Below are 5,555 nucleotides of genomic sequence, written 5' to 3'. Positions count from 1 at the left end.
GCCTCGTAATTTAATCGGAGAAATCTTGAGCTTTAAAGAGACAATTTTCGCCGTGGTAAGAAAGAACGCCGAGCATATCACGTACAAAGTCTGTTATTACTAAATTTAGTAAGTTTAGCATCAAAGTATTACGTGCGATCTCCGGTGTGTGAGAGCATTTCAGTGATCAAATTCATCAAACCGGAAGGAGTAAAGGATTTGTTTAAATGTCACGTAGTTTTCTTCGAAAGATATCAAATACTCTCTGGAAAAGCCTTTTTTGCTTTTTATGTATTGTACGGTGTTTTACATAGGTACTGTGACCATAGACACAATGGGGCAACTATCGACTACAATCAATCTGTCAAGCCACTAATATAATCACCGGATGTGGGGGCTAATCTTGTGTGACGCACGTAATTGGAAAATAATCAATATCGAGCACGCTAATCGTTTCCAGTAAATCATTTGATGTCTTTGACCTCCATACTCGATAAATAGCAACAGCTTCTTTTAATGAAACTGCGTTTCGCCCACCTTCTTCGTATCGCTAGTTCCTATTACTCCCCTCTTTCATGCTGTCTGTTGTCCTTAAGAAAAGGCAAAAGGAAACGTCCACAATAGGGCTATTAATTACTTGACAATTTTTACACTAGAAAGACATTTACAATCAGGACAAATGAAAGGTTTGCGGACGTGAAAGCGAGCTTTAGGGACGAGCGTCAAATGAGGGCCACGGTGGTACAAGCTAGGGTTTTTTTGTTTCATGTAACTTAACTCTAATAAAGGCAAATACCAGTACAAGGCAAAGTAAAATTTGCGATGATGCGATATTGTGTTATTTTTTGGTGAATTCTTTCGGACATTTTTATATTCGTACAGAGTTTTGCTGTTTTATGATCTCTGTACTTTCGTTTCAACCATTCCTTGGCAGTGCAGGAAAATGAAATTCAAATTTGATGATCATCTCAGTTAAAAAACTATTTCACTCTTTCTACCTGTTATCTTCATCTCCTTAAATTCAAAAGTGCTGTTGTCGTAATTACCTGAGAAGAAAACACGGCAGGCAAACACTGAGCGACAATAGCGCTGCGCACATATTACGTCACGAATTTGAGACCCCTGCCGTAACTCGGACAAACAAACAGCCTTTCCTGGCATTTCAGACTTTCTTGAACAGGTCCCCCTAGGGCCTCAATCAGTAGCCGTTATTCTGGCCCTCCCCCATAAGGGGTGACGATTTGCTCCCCAGCATTCCGTGATGAAAGGGGAAAATGGCGGAGCGACTTGAAGTGAATATTTAAGGTTTTTTCTCCTCCTGAAGTAAGTTTCTGATGAATGATTCCATCTTTTAGCGTACGACTTGATAAGATTTTTAAGATTTCGATCTCTTAACACCTTCATAACAGCTGGAAGAGTCAGCCTCGACCTATCCTCTTTTGAGTCTTGGTAAGGGAAATATATTCATGTGTTCATATAGAAAAAAGAAGAAAACCTGAGTTTTTAAGGAGTGTTTTTGTCAATGATATGTATAAAGGCGTAACTTTAAATTTTTCGGTTATTTTGCTTTATTTATTTTGGTCAAATCCGCAGAAAATTTAAATCCTTGGAGGAGGTGTAATACGGGATTAAGTGAGTTACGTTTTCCTGACCGGTGAAAATACGAATTAAAGCTCCGTAAATTGTAGACTTTTTGCTTTTTTCGATATATGAACCTTAAAGTTGTTTATCCGGGTTTTTTTTGGATGCGCTATTTCTACTTTTTGATGTGCATTAAGTATGAGCAGGACCCTACCCCCTCCTCTGAACCCCCCTAACAATCCTCATGGGTGGGTAAGTTTCTGAAGAAACTGTGGGGCTGTGTCGGTGGGAGAGTATAGCTGGTAATTTAGTGTTAACAACTGAGTTGAAAAAATAAATTGGCCATCGTAAAGGGTAAAAAAGCTGATGTTTTGCTCTGACAAAGGGCTAATGCTCAAAACGTCAGCTTTTTTATCCTTTACAGTGGCCAACTTATGTTTTCAACTCAGTTGTAAACAGTAAATTACCTGTAGTCTCTTGGGGCCATGTTGAAGTCACCTAGTGTCCCATGGGACAGAGAAGAGGAAAATGAATGTATGTGTTGTTTATTATTCCATAAATTAACATGATGATAAATGGCCAAGAGGGTGTGGTGCCAAGTTGGTGTAACCATTCTCTTATCCAACATGCAAATTAATGGTCAAGAAAGAAACTACAAAAAGTGAATGCTACCTTCATCTGCCTAAACAGCAAAATAGCTTTAGCAGACTGGAGCTGACTGGAAATTCCAACCTTATACAGTCTTTTAAGCATGTACTAATTATCTCCTGGATGTACAGTAATTTTACAGCCAAGATATGTGCAATGGCATAAGGGACAATATTTCAGAGACTAGCATTGGACAAGTTGTGCACAGTTTGTTATTATGTTTTGTGGTTTGGAACTGAGTGAAGGGAGCAATCAAGGAAAGCTTTTATTCAAATATGCTGAGCTTACACTATCTTGCATTGATTGCATAAGTTAGAAACTACTGAGACAAGAACTCGACTTAAATTTTAAAACTTTGAGCTTAAAGAGAAGCATTACACACCATCAAAAAATAATGTTGTCATACTATGTGGTAGCAAATGGAGGAAAGTAACATTATTGCTGTTGTACAGATTTCATTTATTTTATTCAAGCATCTAAAATTTCAAAGCAGACTTTGAGTTCATCTAAGAAAAAACTTCAATTCCTTCTTACCTTGATGGAGGAAGGCTCAGTGAACCAATTTTTGATATGTTGTAATGATATAATATGGTATTGAAATCATTTTTTTCTTTTTTCTCCTGCAGATGCATGTCCTAAAGTTTGAGATCTTTAGAATCATGAAAGTCTTGAAAATGATTGCATGTAAGTTATTAGAATGAATACTTGAACTCAGCTTGGGTTCTTCAGATTAATTAAGGATAGTAAAAAACCGCTTTTGGAGATTTGAAGGTCAAATACACCGTGAATGAGATTTCTTTTTTTTTTTCGAGAGAGAGATGCAAAATGATTTTTGGGTGGCTTCTTATATCATGCAATCAAATAAGCTCCAGGTGGGTGGGCACTCGGCTTGAGTTCAGACTTACCTTACCTGAGGTTCTGCATTGGAGATTGCATCCAGTTAAAATTTATTTACTGGAGTTTGCTTTTGGTAACCATTTACGGTAAGGTAGGCTTAAGTTACATGTTTCTCATACCTAAGATAGCTTTGTTGGTTATCAATTCCTGTGCTTTTGAAACTGGGCTTTGAATTTGCTGGGTAAAGAAATCTTGCTTGAGTTTTGGGTTCCTAAAAACATTAAGTTCAGGAAGTGTTATAACATAGCTAGTAAATTTGTCTAATCAAATTCAATTGCGTGAGGGTGCTTCATATTCCTGTTTTGCACGGTCATGACATCAGCAAACATATCCCTCTAGAAAAAAGTTTTCCATTGGGTTGAAAATGTTATAAAACAATTGGTTCATGCGTCAACTGTGTGTTCATTGAAATATGAAGCACTTGGGAAGTTTAGAGAGCACTCAAGAGTTGCTCTCGGCTACGCCTCAAGCAACTCTTATGCATCTTTCATACACTCCAAACTCCCACATGCTTCATATCTCAATGATTACATGCTGACATATGAACCAATTGTTACCAAAAAAGAAAAAAACCTTTTTCAGTTCAAGTTGTCTGTTGGAAACCTTATTCACAGTTTGTTCTGTTTTCTGTTGATGGAAGGATGATTATTTAATGTTTGACACCATCTGAAACAATTTTTTTTTTCATCTGATTAATTGTTTTTTTGTTTTGTTTTTTCTCTTCTGGTGACCTCTTTAGCCAAAATAGGTTTGCAGGCATCATTGGTGGCTTGTTGTGTCTTTACCATTTGACACCTAAGTGTGATTAGCATCTCATTTCACCTCACAATATCACCTCTGAATCACTCATGTAAGTCATGAGAATAAAGGAAATGATCACTAACCGGAGAATCTCTTGATTGCTAAACAAATTCTCCTTGTCAGCACCTTAGAAAATGTATAGAGAATAGTTTAGAGAATTTACATACTGATGTTAGCATAAAAATGCTGGGTTAAAACTCAGGCTGCTAGTGATTATAAATTACTGTTTCCTTTTCTATGTGCATTGATGTACATGGTGCTCTGTTGCTGAATGAGGAATCAAGAATGAACAATAACACCAATAGTCCTTTAACAATCAAGCAGTTTTTCAGTACATTATGCCATGACATGGTTACTGAGGTGTGAAGAATTGTTGTAAGCAATAACATCCTATACTAATGTTCACTTGTCAGACTAACCATTGCATAATATTGGTATTGACAAATGGTTTTCAGGTTGCTTTAAAGTTACATCATCAAATATTCGTTAGTACCAACCTCAGACTTAATCAATAAGGGAGGGTAAGAGAGTTGTTCTGGGTAGAGACATGATGTACTGAAGAGGACAAATTTCACCCACATAATTTACTTTGGATTGACAGTTAAAATTTAGGTCTGTTATTGCATTGATTAAAGGTTAAAAAACTACTTCAGTTCGACTCCAAAGAGAAATACGTCCTTCAAGTTCAGGTGTTCAGTTTGTCAGTTGTGTCCACTTAATGAAATGTATGTCAGCTGTTCACTTTTTTGCCTTGTCCTTGACAATCAACCTAGTTTTTTGAAATCAGATATATAGAGAGATTTAATCGAGGTTGTATTTTTCTTCTAATTTTTTTTTTATCATCAACATCAAAAAAGAAACAAGACTGAACAAAGACGTTTATATCCAGTCAGAGATTTGTAGAAGAGCAGTGAATTTGCTATTGACAAAGGTACTAATTATTCAGAGAAAAATACTTTGATGTATATAAAGAGTATTTTATGCATGATTGAGATGTTATTTTGAAAACTGGTGACAGTTCGTTTTGAACACCTGGCCCTCAGGGAAGCCATCCCTTTTGAAATATTTATGAGAGAGGTAAACTTTCAACTCTCATAGATTTTAATGGGTTATTTTTCATAACGAAGAGTTATACGGTATATTTAAAACGGGTTCATAGAGAATAATGGTTGTCTGACTAACTCATTGTTTTTTTTTACCAGTTCAATTCAGATTGTGAGAGGAAGCAAAGAAGAACGAAAAAGTCTAAGACAAGGAAAAGGCTTAAAATGTTGGTTTAGCGATTTATTATCAGTTGAATATTTATTAGACACATTATAAAGATATTAAATATCTCTGTGTTACGCTTTGTGGACCTCAGATCAAAAACATCATCCTTGAAAGGAAGGCTAAAAATCGTGGGTTAATCCGTCCACCCTCCCCCATCATGCCTTTAAATTGAACCCCATAAGGTCGAGAATTCTTAGACACTCCTTACTGAGCACAAAGAGAGTTATTTTTATTCGTATCGTTTACTGTGCCATAAGGCGACACTGGCCTAAATAATCAAAGGCTCCATGGAAATACCTAGTAGCATGTCTTAATTATAAGACCAACCGGTGTCCTTTTCCTCCTTTCCAACTAGCAATTTTCCGATTTGAAACGTGTTT

At 36.4% G+C, this 5,555-nt stretch overlaps 1 long non-coding RNA gene across 2 annotated transcripts in view; it reads left to right on the top strand.

Annotated features, from left to right (window-relative positions):
- Positions 1-1,199: 1,199 nt before the first annotated feature.
- The window catches only part of LOC113668160 (uncharacterized), a 4,511-nt gene continuing 155 nt past the window's right edge, over positions 1,200-5,555 (top strand). The window contains exons 1-6 of one of the 2 annotated variants that reach the window (XR_016186034.1): positions 1,200-1,302; positions 1,389-1,428; positions 2,835-2,892; positions 3,845-3,955; positions 4,764-4,837; positions 5,109-5,555. The exon at positions 5,109-5,555 is cut by the window's right edge and continues 155 nt beyond it. This is a non-coding gene — a long non-coding RNA (uncharacterized LOC113668160). The remainder of the gene's footprint in view (positions 1,303-1,388; positions 1,429-2,834; positions 2,893-3,844; positions 3,956-4,763; positions 4,838-5,108) is intronic. The other variant, XR_016186035.1, reaches the window with a different exon arrangement.

Source organism: Pocillopora damicornis, chromosome 4, assembly GCF_964200805.1.
Source record: "Pocillopora damicornis chromosome 4, jaPocDami1.2, whole genome shotgun sequence".
Classification (NCBI taxonomy): domain Eukaryota; kingdom Metazoa; phylum Cnidaria; class Anthozoa; order Scleractinia; family Pocilloporidae; genus Pocillopora; species Pocillopora damicornis.
Note: the sequence above shows the minus strand (reverse complement) of the source record. Positions and strands in the feature narration are given on the sequence as shown.